Source organism: Propithecus coquereli, unplaced genomic scaffold, assembly GCF_000956105.1.
Source record: "Propithecus coquereli isolate 6110/MARCELLA unplaced genomic scaffold, Pcoq_1.0 Scaffold156, whole genome shotgun sequence".
Taxonomy (NCBI): domain Eukaryota; kingdom Metazoa; phylum Chordata; class Mammalia; order Primates; family Indriidae; genus Propithecus; species Propithecus coquereli.
The window spans coordinates 3,342,309-3,356,266 of NW_012140080.1; the positions used below are offsets into that span (position 1 = coordinate 3,342,309).

Here is a 13,958-nt window from a genome sequence, read left to right on the forward strand (position 1 = left end):
TTAAAAATATAGCAGCCAAGAAATATGATTTCTGTGGCCTCATATAACATTCCTTCATAGCCTCTTTTTAGAATTCTTAGTAAACTTCTAAATTATTCTGTTGTCTGGTTCTCTCTTGTGTAAAATTTCAACAAGTCCTTGCAGTTTGCTTTTTATAACAGTTCCATTCTCATTGTTCATGAAATATTGTGCAACTTAATTTTATTCTCAGAATTTCAAAGCTCATTTTGAAATACAGAGCATATCATTAAAAAATTTAAGTAGGCATACCTATAAATCATCCATCTTTCATATTGAAGAGGTTTATGTACGTTTTACTTTCCTTTTTATCTAAGTACTTTGCCTCCTGTTATTGATAAGATGGTATCAATACGTAATAACATTACATGTACATAATTCAAGGTAGCATAATAAATAGATTCTCAACTGCACTTATAATTAACAATTTAAAACCTAATATATGGGATAGAATGCTTGTAATCAATTTTAAGTTCTTGATTACAAAAGTATCTTGAGCCAATGAGGAAAGTTGATTAAACTGTTATACACTTTGCACATAATAAATGTACAAAGGTAATTTTTCACTAAGTCAATATGACCAAGTGAAATAATTAAAATTTAATCTTGTAATACTTTTTAAAAATAGCTTATGGTTGGAAGTCCATGAACAACTAATGAGGTAAAAATAAGTATCAAAACGAAATGAAAGCAAAATGTCACAGCTTCTTTTCCTTGAGTTACCAATATTTTGAAGAGGGGAACATAGAGACATAATCCAGTACCAGTGCAAATTAGACACAGACTTGTAAAGTGAGTTCAAAATAATGAAACCTACGAAGAAGCTCCTCTAAACTCTTTAAATTTTGTATCCAGAGGAGCAAGCAACCTTTGGACATTCAGCTACTAGCTGAAATGGAAAAAACCATTGGCTCCCCTCACAGTAACTCTTGTAAGAAAGTGGAATAAGGGAAGAAGTAACATTCTTACTGCTGATTCCTTCTTCCAACCCGACTCAATGCTTGGGAGAATCCCTGGCACAATGACTGGTGAAAAGTCTGCTTAATGTTATCTTCATTCACTGTTTGTCTTTAATTCCCTCTTCCTTGAGTATTTAATTGCCTATTTTACATTTTCATTATACAATCCAAGTTTAAATAAACAGGATCAATTTTCTGTCTCCGGAAGCAATAACAACGAATTACCTCAAGAGTTTTTTCTTAAAAGATCATTTAGGTCCTATATAATAAAGTCAGAAAACAAAAAAAGACTGCAATACTCTATCTATATAGTGTTCCCTAATAGCCCCAAAATGTTTTAAAAATACTGATCCATGCTACTATTTTATGAGAAAATGTTTGTTTAAAGAGTGTGGGACTGCAGGAAGAATCGGTATTTTTCAAGGGGGGCAGAGAGTCAGAGATCGGGTAAGGGAAAAGGTTTATATTTTTAGAGTAGTCTTTTTAATGGACTTATTCCTAAGCTTTTCCCGGAAAGGGGTTTAAGGCTATTAAAGTTATTTAAAAAACATTGACTCTGTTGGCAATTATTTCTCCAAAGGAGACACGGACAGCGCAGGAACTGCTTTGCTGATTTAGGGGTTTCTTTCCCTAACAAATAACTTTAAACTGGAAGTGGTTTCTGCAATAATCTCAGTTTGCTGGTTGTCCACAGAGTTGGTTGGTTTTTAAGCTTTTGAAACCTAGGTTATTTCTTAAAATCGACACTTCGCCCGCTTATTTCCGAATGGAACGAAACGAGCCCCTCGCGCGCGCAGGGGACTCCCCGGACGTAGCCGGCGGTGCCTGCACCACGCGCTGACGCTGCTCGCCTACCGCCAAGCCAGAGCGAGCGCTGGAGAGAAGTTACTAGGGCTTTCCCGGGAGATGTTCCAGCTCTGCCCTCCAAGAAAACCGACTGTCTCTCGGAGGATTAAACCCCAGGGCTCCGGTGAGACGGATCTGTGAGCAGGAAAAGCTGGGTTTGGGGCAGCGCCCTCGCCAGACAAATGGGGCTGGATCTGCGGCTTTGTAGCTCACAGCCAGGGTAATATTTCAAAAGCGAGCAATAAAAGTCTTAGACGAATCAAGGGCTTCTCTGGCTGGTTGGAAAAGAGATTTGAAGCTTTTTATTGTGCTCTAGTCACAATAGTTTACTGCAAACGGTATATTAGCAAGCGTGGTAAACTAGCAAGCGCGTTAGCCCTCTTCTACCTTCCTCTAGGGGTCAGGTCCCTTGGTTAATATGTAGATGTTAATGATTCCTGACTGCCTGTAATTCAGGGAAACGCCATAATTTGATTACAGGAAAAGGTCAGCCTGCCTTGCTTGCCTCTTGGCCTAGTTTTTAGAATCTCTTCCTCGGAGGGAGGGTCTCCACTCACACACTCAGGAGCACACGGGCCACAGGAGAGAAGCACCAGAGGCCCACCCGGTCCTTGCGGAGAAGGAGCGGGAAAGGGGACGCCCCCAATGCACCGGGTTTAACCACTCCCATCCCCTGCTGCCCGTCCGCAGCCCAGTAGACCGCAGGTCTGCACTGCTTACACTTAACGCCAGAATTTCCCCCATTTCCATCAGCCTCTGCCCCTCAAGTCATCATCAGGAAGAAGTTATAACGGTGAAATTAAACGTGATGATTTTTGCTCCTGTTAACACCTTTATATCGACAAGAATAACCCTTATCTGGTGGTACAGCTGTAAGGATCTGGGGGAGAAGACCGCTGAAAAGATCAGATTTATTAATACAACTGCTCTGTAGATATATGTTAAGGTCTGAAAACAGAATTAAAAGATGACACGTTGTGGCTTGCAATCCTTAAGCAGTTTAAGTTAGAAACCTCTAAATAGCCACGGTGACCCCTAAGATGCAATCACTTAACACATCCAATCACTGAGTGGTAGATACTCCAACCTTCCTTTCTTTCTTTCTTTCTTTTTTTTTTTTTTGTACATACAGACCCCCTACAAAAACTGCCACCCATTCTTCTCCTAGAGTTAAGAGTTCCGTCATTGGGACAGGTATATAATACGTATGCTTACCGCTTTCTACCACCTTCTATACAGATCATACAGTGAAAAGGTGGAACCACACAAGGTCAGAATAGCTTTAAAATTCTTGAAAATGATAACCTCTTGGCTTCTTGAAATTGAGTACACAGCACAGGTTCCCACTCTTGAAAATAGCTTAGGTTTGACCACTTGTCCTCACCATCCCCCACTAACAAACAGCCTGGAATTAGGACTTGCAGGCTTTGAAGGTTGTAAACAAGTCACAAAGGTAACACCCCGCCACCCCCCCACCCCCCCTCCGTCTTCCTACCTAGTCCTCCAACCACCCAATACCTCCCTGCACACACATACACAACACAGCCTCTGTGATGGCCTGAATTGTATAGGAGAGAGGGCAAGAATTGGGCTGGATCTACCACCATTTGCTCAGCCTCAGATCAATAAAATAAATGTAAAAGCAATCACACAGCACCCCAAATGGCTTTACTACTTAATTCTACTTCTCTCTCTATTTTATGAACTGGGCCAGACTTCTCTTTGTGTTCACTGAGATGTGAGGTCACCAAACTTAATGTGGTAAGGATTCTAGTAGAATTTAAGCTGCTTTTGGGGGGTGGGGAGAGGTAGTAGGGGGAAAGACATGGTTTTCTTCTCTGTTAAAGCAAGATATGGTCTGACCAAACAGCTTCTGGTGAAAACATAAAAATCAATTAAACTGGGCTCCTGCAGATCAATGGACCCAAATGCCCAAAGATGGAAAATGGCTAATTGAAAAGTTATTGATTGTTTTAATCAATGTCTTTCCCTTGATTACCTAGCACTTTTATAGGTTATGGATGAACTGTGGACTTTTCAAACATGGAAAAAGAGACATGTTGAACAGGCTCAGGGATTCTCACAGCACGATGGGTAAAACATACCTGAGTCTTATAATCCAATCATCTGACAAAATTTTCAAAATTGGCTTTGGAAGCTAAATGATTTATTTTGATAGAAAGCTGGGCTGTTGAAAGATAGGGCTGAACATCTTTCAACCTCCAAAAGATGACTCTTGATAAATAGCACCTTACAATAATCAAAATCTTTTTACCACACATTTTCAAAGAAGCCATGGTGAATAACACATTAGTCTGAGATTTACACTGTATTCACTGTTAGGCAGCATCTATTGTAATGTGTTCAGAATGTGATTGAAAAAGAAATGTAAACTCAGTGGAATGAAAAAGATAGACTTGGCTTTAATTGAAAAAGACAAACTAAGTGAATAATGAGTATATAAAACCTAGCCTATGCCACTTTTATCACCCATATATGACACTTAATCTTAAATTTATGAGAGAAACTGAACTGTGTTTCAAATCACCAGAGGCTTTTCCTACTCTGTTGTTTCTACCTTCTTTCTAGTAATACTTTAATGCCAATAACAGTAGAGATAAACCAACTTGCAAATTTTTCATATACAGCTCATTTTTAGTATGTTTAGATTCTTATTTGTAAAGGAAACAAACAACAATTTGGTTTAACTATAAAAACTGTGCATAGTATCAAGAGACTTATTTAGTCATCTGAAATGAAAATACTTTCAGTAGAAAGCCATGCCAAAGATCCCCCCCAAGTAGGACATTTTATGCTTAAGATAGATACGCAAATAGTTTTACTAATAGTACATCTTAATTCATCTATGTTATATGGCCCATATAAAAATCTCTATAAACTTCTGATTCCTTGGATTTACAAACACATATCCTATTTCTAGAAGAGAAAACCTTAGAGGTGTCACAGACTGATTTCATTTTGAGATTAAATATTCTCATATCAACTTTATGCTCATTAGTGATTGCTGCCAAAATGGGGCAGGCTTGTCCTTGCTCTGTAGGAAAATCCAGGTGCTAAAGAAGTAGGTGACTACTGGGGACTCAGTAGGTGGCACTCTTCCCTTTACATACTCAGCCAATGCCCTAGAAGAAAGTTATGGGACACTAGATACACCATAAATAATTCTCTTAGGAAAAATAAAACCAAAATGTTGACCAAATTATAAATGGAACTTTGGGAAGGTGGAAATCAAACTGTACTATACTCAGCATTGAAAAAATTCTGTCTCTATTTCAAATGAATTGCATTCTTTACCTAGTGCCCCTAAAGGGATTATCAATTATAATGTGTGAAAGTAAAAAAAAAAAAAAAAATTCTGAAAATTCCCAATAGTGAAAAATGCAGTATTTCTAATCAAGACAGCCATTTGAACAAAATCTCAAGGTCACTCTGCAGAAACCATATAGCCACTTTATTTATTATTTGTTTGGTTTGGTTTTGATTTTTCAGAGCACTGACAATCACTATTTTCTTCTTTGAACCTTGGTTTCATTTTCTAATTTAGTAAAAAGAAAATAACATCTATAGCTTTGTTGTCCCAAAACAAATAAAGATCTGATTTCAAGTCACTAACAAACCAGTATCTGAAGGGTACTTAAACAAATGAAGGGGGATAGAGGGCAGTGGTTGTAGTTCCTCTTATTTCTTGCCTGCCTGGGGAAAAAAAACTCACATAAATCAAGATTATTCTTGCGTTAGTCCCAGTCAAAATATTTGGATGTGAGAGAAGATTAAATGGATAAGATTTGGGATTATCTTTTGATTTCAATTATCCAGGCTAAACGTGGGTGGGGGGAATCAAAGGTTGCCTATAGTCCATATGGCAGTTCAAAATTTGCTTTTCACAACAAAATTCTGTAAACCCTTTTCTATTCATATAACTAAAAGAATAATTCAACACTTTCAACATTTTTTATAAAAAGTATAGGTCTTCAAGATTTAATATACTAATTCCACAGAAAATATAACAGCCAAATTATATAGCCACTTTTTCAAGGGTATCATTAAATGTGAGTTAAGAATGACGACCTCTTTTTTTTTTTTTTGCATTTCTATTGAATGTTTTTAAAAGGGGAAAGAAGGGTAGCCTAGAACTGCCATAATCAGAGGTAAAAGTACAGAAAAAGAAAAATAGTAAATATGATAAAATACATTTGAGCACCTATCCCTATCAAACAGTTGAAATATCAAATAACACAAGACATATAATGATTTGGATAATAGGCACAGGGAACACAAACAGAAATATCTAAGCAAAGTTATTTTGATAGCCATTATCTTTTGACTTTATATTCTTTTTTCTGAGAGCAAAGGATTTTAAACTTCCAAAAAGTTTACTTTCTTATCTTCTCTACCTTGGAATTCTAGCACAGTGCCAGACACTCTAAGGCACTCAGCTGTTAACTACAACTATCACCACCAATATCTCCTTAGTTTCAAAGGAAAAGTACTAGGTAAGCCAGTAATATCTCTAAAATTCAAAACAATACAAACACTTCTTCTATAGTTTTAGTAATTCTAAATCTAGTCGTGTACTATTACCCAATATACTTGAATTACAAAAATCATCATTTGCAATCCCAACAATATTTTTTGGATGAAATATGTGAAAAACTGCTGAAAGTATCTATTCTTGAAACCTTCCCTACCTCAAAAAAGATTAATTACAGTCAAATATAAAATAGTAACAACTTTTCTAATAAGTAAAAAATAACCTGGAAAACACTGGTTCACTTATTTCATTTCCTTAACCATATATATCCCCCAACTCACATCCATACTTCTTGAAAATATCCTCTGAAATTAAAATGCAATCCAAATTTATAATCCCCAAAGTTTTAAAGTTTTATTTTTTTCATACTTTGTGTTTTAATGTGAATTGCTTTAATAGTATGAAATATTAAAATGTCAATTAAATGACTTTTTTAAAAAAGCTAATTGCAGATATTAGGCCAGTATATTATCTGACTAAAGAGAGATAGCAGAAACATGTAGGAAGTTGGCACTGGCAGCTAATTTACGAAATTCAGAGGTTTTTAGGTTACACAATAAGGGCCACATGAAATACTTGTGTTCTATAGGTGTCAGAGAATAAACTATATATCATACTCTCTGTGAATGTATGATTATGGATCCAAATAACAAATTGTCTACTGTGGGAACTGCCAACCTTTGAAAACATGCACCCAGAGGTCTGTACTTTATTTCTTAAATTCAAAATACAGACCTAGAATATCCTTAAAATGGTGACATCTATTTTTGGAATGTTGATAAACACTTCTCTGATCCGGTTATTACAAAAATATTATAAACAAGCAATTCCAACACCGTAACAACAAAAATGTTAACTGGAGTGTAAAACAAAACCAGTACTCATATGAAACTCTCATATAATGGAATAAAAGCTGCCTTAAGTAAGTTTTTACACTCCTTTCACTATTTCCCTTAGTGACACCCACTAATGATGACAAGCAGTGAAATATTATTCCACCACAAATGCATTCATCGCACTGTTGATACCACGCTCATAAAATATAAATGTACATTCCTACACATAGTTTTATTTTCTCTACCTCATTCATGATGCCAACCACCAAAATAGTGTAACAGCATATTAGGAGATTTGGTCTCACACTGCTATAGCAGTAACTTACTGTTTCAAATGTCACAGTTTAGATGAAATTGCTTTTTAGGAGTTAAAGTAGGCAATTTGTAATAGAGGCATCTAAGAGAAACTCTTTAATGTAGTTATTTATGATCAATATTAAAAAATACAAATTTTAGAGACAACTAAGGTAAAACAAACAACAATCTTGTTTCCAGAATTCTGACATACACAAGACAAAGGAAATACTGGTAAAAATTCCAGAACATCAGGATAGGCAAGATTTGTGCTACTTTAAAAAAAAAAAACATTTTCTACCTTGTACAGAAATATAAATTTTTATTGGTCCTTCGTGAAAATACACAGATCCATATCCAGTACATTAATGAACTAGCAATGGATTCATAATAGCATTGAAGAATCACATTTTTTTAACTCCTAAAATAAGTTCCTATAAATGGTAATGTAAAACTGAGAAGAGGAAGATGAGAGTGCATAGACGAAGTACTTTGGTCCTGTGACACAGGAAGTGGGGCTTTAACACATCCTTCCTTTTTTGCTTTAATATACTACTAAGGCTGAAGACAAGTGGCCATTTGAGCATCAGGCCCTCTTCAAAAGTTTTAAATATGAGTGGACTGAATGTTCAAGAAAAATGGGAGTTTTAGAAATGACAAACCCTTCCACCCCATAACCCCTAACACCTGTGGTTCTGACATCTCTTTGCATCTCTACACCCTCCACCTCCACTGGCCAGGCCATCCAAGAACTATTTCTTTGACTTCCGTTCCCGTCCCAGTTCTCACACATGTATTCATTATCATTATCATTCTGTCTCCCTTTCCTACTCTCCCTCCACTGCATCCCTCCCTCACACACACACACACACAAAGCGTCTTCACGATGCACAGAATTGTCCTGATCCCATTTGTGTAGACCATCAAGAAGGGCTTCGCCACCAGCCCCGCACCACATTTCAATACACACGCCCACTCCCTTTTTCAGACGAAACACCCTTCTTCCCTCCTCCCTGTCCCGCCCCCACTTGCCAGAAGCCTTGGGGAGCGCGGGGAAGGAGGGTAAGGACTCTGAATGCTTGTCCCCACCGGCTCGCTGTTCCCTCGCCCCCGCCCCAACAGCGTTACCCGCCCCCTACCCGCTCATTACCTGCCAACAGGTTCCTAATTTCCTCAGGGAGGGGGTAGGGAGAGGAGGTGCTGCTGGGGTTGAGCATGTTAGGGAGCACAGGGAGTGCGGGGAAAGGACCTGTACTGAAAAGGTTACGGATGGGGTGCGGTTGCAGCTCCGAACTAGACTTGGGCCAGCAGTCCCGCTAAGAACAGCGGGTCTACGAGTCGGGACACTGCCAGGCCGGGGCTCACAACAAGGAAGTCACTGACTCTCCAGCCAGCCGCAGCTGGACTTTCGGCCCAGCCCCGCCCGCAAGATGGGGGCGGGGCGGTGGGCGGGGAGAAGGCATGAAGGGCCGGAGGCGTCCAATTGCGCATGTGTATTCTTAGGGTTTCCCGGCCTCCGCAGAAAGACGGCCCGGGGAAGCCACGCCTACTGCTACGCAGGAAAGCTCGAGCAGGAGCGGCTGGTGGGAAGGGAGCCAACTGGGGCTGTGTCACGTGACACGTATCTGACGCACCTTGTCGCCATATTGGTTACTGGTACCGCCACAATTGCAGACTATTTCTTTAGGATCCCAGAAAGTAATATACCAGTAGCGCCTAGAAGTTTTCCGATTAAGAGGCCTTCTGGCTAATGGTTAGTCCCACAGAGGTTTAACACTTCGCCTGGTAATCCACAGGGAATTTTCGATTGTCCTAACCTATTATGGCCTTCTTTGTCCGATTGAATGGAGGTAACAAAGTCGCATCTTCCGCCAGTCCTCCCTGAGAAGCCAGTCTGCAGCTGCTGGGGTAGCATTCTGATTGGCTCTTAGGTTTCTTTTCTACATAATTCACATTCTTGAGGTGATTTATTTTTTCCCCACTAGGAAGAGTAGGAAGTTCTAGGCACTATCCTTTGGATGAAAAAAATAATAAAAATAAGGCCAAATAGACATAGGTACCACTGTCCCATCTGCAAGCATCAAAAGGAAAATTGCTGGTGGTGATTAGTAAAATAAAATTATAAAATCTGTTCACTCCAACTTGACCAGTCAACAAATACTTATTGTCTGTTATCTGTAAATCTAAGGTTTTCTTTTAAAAAGACACCTCTGGCTCCTTTAAAGCCTTTAAACTGTGTGTGTGTCTGTGTAGAATATATATACAGGCATATCTCGTTTTGCTTTGCAGATTTGCATGCTTTTTATGAATGAAGGTTTGTAGCAACTGCATCAAGCAAATCTGGGCAGATTGTTTCAATTGCATGGGCTCACTTTGTGTCTCTGTCACATTTTGGTAATTCTTGTAATAGTTGAAACTTATTTTATGATATCTGTTATGGTGATCTGTTATCAGTGATGTTTGAAGTTACTATTGTAATTGTTTTGGGGCACCACAAACCACACCCATAGGACAGCACACTTAACCGGTAAACACTGTGTGTGTTCTGACTGCTCCACCAACCAACACTTCCCTGTCTCTGCAGCTCCTTAGACCTCCCTGTTCCCTGAAACATAACAATATTGAAATTAGGCCAATTAATAAACCTGCGGTGTGTTAAAGTGAAAAGAAGAGTAACATGTCTCTCACTTTAAATCAAAAGCTATGAATGATTAAGTTTAGTGAGGAAGACATGTTTAAAGCCGAGATGGGCCAAAAGCTAGGTCTCTTGTGCCAAACAGTTAGCCAAGTTGTGAATGCAAAGAAAAAGTTCTTGAAGGAAATTAGAAGTGCTACTCTAGTGAACACATGAATGATAAGAAAGCAAAACAGCCTGATTACATATAGGGAGAAAGTTTTAGTGATCTACATCAAACCAGTCACAACATTCCCTTAAACCAAAGCCTAATCCAGAGCAAAGCCCCAACTCTCTTCAATTCTATGAAGGCTGAGAAAGGAGAGGTAGCTGAAGAAGAAAAGCTGGAGGCTAGCAGAGGTTGGTTCATGAGGTTTAAGGAAAGACACCATTTCCATAATATAAAAGTGCAACATGAAGCAGCAAGTGGTGATGGAGAAACCACGCAAGTTCCAGAAGATCTAGCTAAAATCACTGATAAGGGTGGCTACACTAAACAATTGATTTTCAATGTAGATGAAACAACTTTATATTGCAAGAAGATGCCATCTAGGACTTTCATAGCTAGAGAGAAGAAGTCAATGCCTGGCTTCCAAGCTTCAAAGGACAGACTGACTCTATTGTTAGAGGCTAATGTAGCTGGTTACTTTAAGTTGAAGCCAGTGCTTATTTGCCATTCCAAAAATTCTAGGGCCCTTAAGAATTTGCTAAATCTACTCTGCCTGTGCTCTATAAATGGAACAAAAGAGCCTGGATGACAGCACATCTGTTTATAACATGGTTTACTGAATATTTTAAGCCAGCTGTTGAGGCCGACTGCTCAGAAAAAAAAGATTCCTTTCAAATTATTACTGCTCATTGACAATGCACCTGGCCACCCAAGAGCTCTGATGGAGATGTACAAGGAGATTAATGTTGTTTTCATGCCTGCTAACACAACATCCATTCTGCAGCCCATGGATCAAGGAGTAATGCTGACCTTCAAGTCTTATTATATTAGTTAAAAAATACATTTCATAAGGTATAGTTGCCATAGATAGGAATTCCACTGATGGATATGGGCAAAGTCAATTAAAAACCTTCTGGAAAGAATTCACCATTCTAGATGCCATTCAGAACATTCATGATTCATGGGAAGAGGTCAAAATATCAACATGAACAGGAATTTGGAAGAAGTTGATTCCAACCCTCATGGATGGTCAGAGGTTCAAGACTTCAGGAAGTCACCAGATGTGGTGGAAATAGCAGGAGAACTAGAATTAGAAGTGGCTATAGGGTAACTACCACAACTTTTTAAAAAAAGAAGAAGTGGAGCCTGAAGCTGTGATTGAACTGCTGCAATCTCATGATGAAACTTGAATGGATGAGGAGTGGCTTCTTATGGATGAGCAAAGAAAGTGGTTTCTTGAGATGAAATCTACTCCTGATAAAGATGCTGTGAACATTGTTGAAATGACAACAAAGATTTAGAGTATTACATACATAAACTTGGTTGATAAAGCAGCGGCAGAGTTTGAGAGGATTGACTCCAATTTTGAAAGAAGTTCTACTGTGGGCTAAATGCTGTCATGCATGCTACAGAGAAATCTTTCATGAAAACAAGAGTCAATGGCTCTGGCAAACTTCATTGTTGCCTTCTTTTAAGAAATTGTCACAGCCACCCAACCCTCAACCACCACCAGCCTGGTCAGTCAACAGCTGTCCACATCAAGGCAAGACCCTCCACTAGCAAAAAGATTACAGCTCACTGAAGGCTACAATAAGCGTGAGCAGTTTTTAGCAATAACTTTTTTTTTTTTGTGATGAGGTCTCACTATGTTGCCCAGTATGGCCTAGAATTCCCAGGCTCAAGGGATCCTCCTGTCTCAGCCCCAGAAGTAGCTGGGACTAGAGGCATGTGCCACTGCACCCAGCTGCAAAAAAGTATTTTTTTAGTCAAAGTATATAAGTTGTTTTTTAAAAAACATAATGCTATTCCATACTTAATAAACTATGGTATAGTGTAAACAATTTTTATATGCATTGTGAAACCAAAAAATTGGTGTGACTAGCTTTATTGCAATATTTGTTTTGTTGCGCTCATCTGAAACCTAACCCACAATATCTCCAAGGTATGCCTGTTTATGCATGTGTGTGTATATATATGTGTGTATGTATACACATATTTATAACATATATGTGCATACAAAGGCATATTACATTGAAGTGCTGCTTAGTTAAAAATCACTCAAAACTTAGTATGTAATCATATTTGTCATCAAGGAAAATGTAGACACCAGAGTCACCAAAAAATACAGAACAAAGGCTGATAGAGGAAATCTTCAGACAGGACCTGCCTTGGTAAAGCATTTAATGAATGTCCACTGGGTATGTTTCTTAGTAGAAACATGCTTGAAAACAGTAGTTGCTGGGATGCCCCCAGCCACACCCTCCATCTCCTTTGGCAACTTCATCATTTTTAAAACCACACACCAAGGTCAGCTCCTCTATTAAGCCATTACCTACGTTTACCTTGGTAGAGATAGTGGCTCTTTCCTGGATGTTACTGTTGTATTTTAAACATTGTATCCTGGCTCCAATGGCAATGTATATTGTTTATTCCTCTACCCTCCAACCTTCTCTAGATCAATGGTCCTTAAACTTTAGTTTGCATTAGGATCACAGAGAGAACCTATTGTAATACATTGTAAATTCTCAAGTCCCACCCCCAGAGATTCTGATTCAGTTTTTTAGGGTGTGGCCTGAGAATCTGTATGTCAGTCCCCACAGATGAATTCAAGACATCCTGAAATTTCATTTTGAGAATCCCTTTACTCTTCACAGCTCCTACAGGGCACAAAATTTGTCATAACTTATCTTTCATCCCCAGCTGGAACCTTAAACCTAATATAGAATAATGGCTCTATTAATATTTCATCCAAAAGGTTAGTAAAATATTACATAGCCAAATGCAATGACATTTTTGTGTAATTCTCTAAGAGATAACGCCAAACACTAATTGTAAGTGGAAAAATTAGAACATTTTGGAGTCTATGTCTTGCCTCTCAAAACAAAAAACAAGACAGAAACTTTATAACTGAAGTAAAACACGCAAAATAACAACAAAAATGACACTCCCAAAACAAACCCATTCCCCAAAATGGAATCCAAAGTTCCTACTAGATTTAGAAATGTGATGAATTATAGAAAGATTGCTGAAAATTAAAATTCTTTTGGTGGAGATAAAAGTGAACAAAGAGTCATTTTACAATATAGGTCTTACAACTTCAAAGAATTGAGAACTATTATCCTTAAACCACAAAATATCTTCCTTCCTAAAGAAGAAAGAAATTATTTCATGGACATTTTATATCAGTGAGGATTCTTTCTCCCTTTACAGTTATCACATATAATTCTTTGTCTTGTCACATTTTTTATTAAACGAGGCCTCCAAATGTCCCAATCCTTTGTTTCCTTCTGATAGAACTGACCAATTTTTTTTTTATTCCTGCGTCACATTTATCTATTTATACTCCACTCATTCCACAAAGGAATTGAGGTGATTTGCTCTTGTGTCAAATAGACAGCTTTCTGGAGTGGATCAAATGGACAGTGTCTACACTGCTCATTATGACAAGTCATTCTTGTTAGTGAGAGACAGGAAACTATTAAGATTGCCTTAAAATATATAGCATCTAGTAGTCCAAATAAAAAAGGCAATAACAGAAAATGGACTTTTTGTATGAAACACATTTCCCCTAGTTAGGAAACCATTCTCAGACACAGGTCCTTGATGGATT

The 13,958-nt window shown here is 38.3% G+C and overlaps 1 long non-coding RNA gene across 1 annotated transcript in view; it reads right to left on the bottom strand.

Moving 5' to 3' along the window:
* The window catches only part of LOC105807361, a 10,634-nt gene extending 1,751 nt beyond the window's left edge, over positions 1-8,883 (bottom strand). Inside the window, exon 1 of the long non-coding RNA XR_001137322.1 lies at positions 8,656-8,883. This is a non-coding gene — a long non-coding RNA (uncharacterized LOC105807361). The remainder of the gene's footprint in view (positions 1-8,655) is intronic.
* Between the last annotated feature and the right edge of the window lie 5,075 nt (positions 8,884-13,958).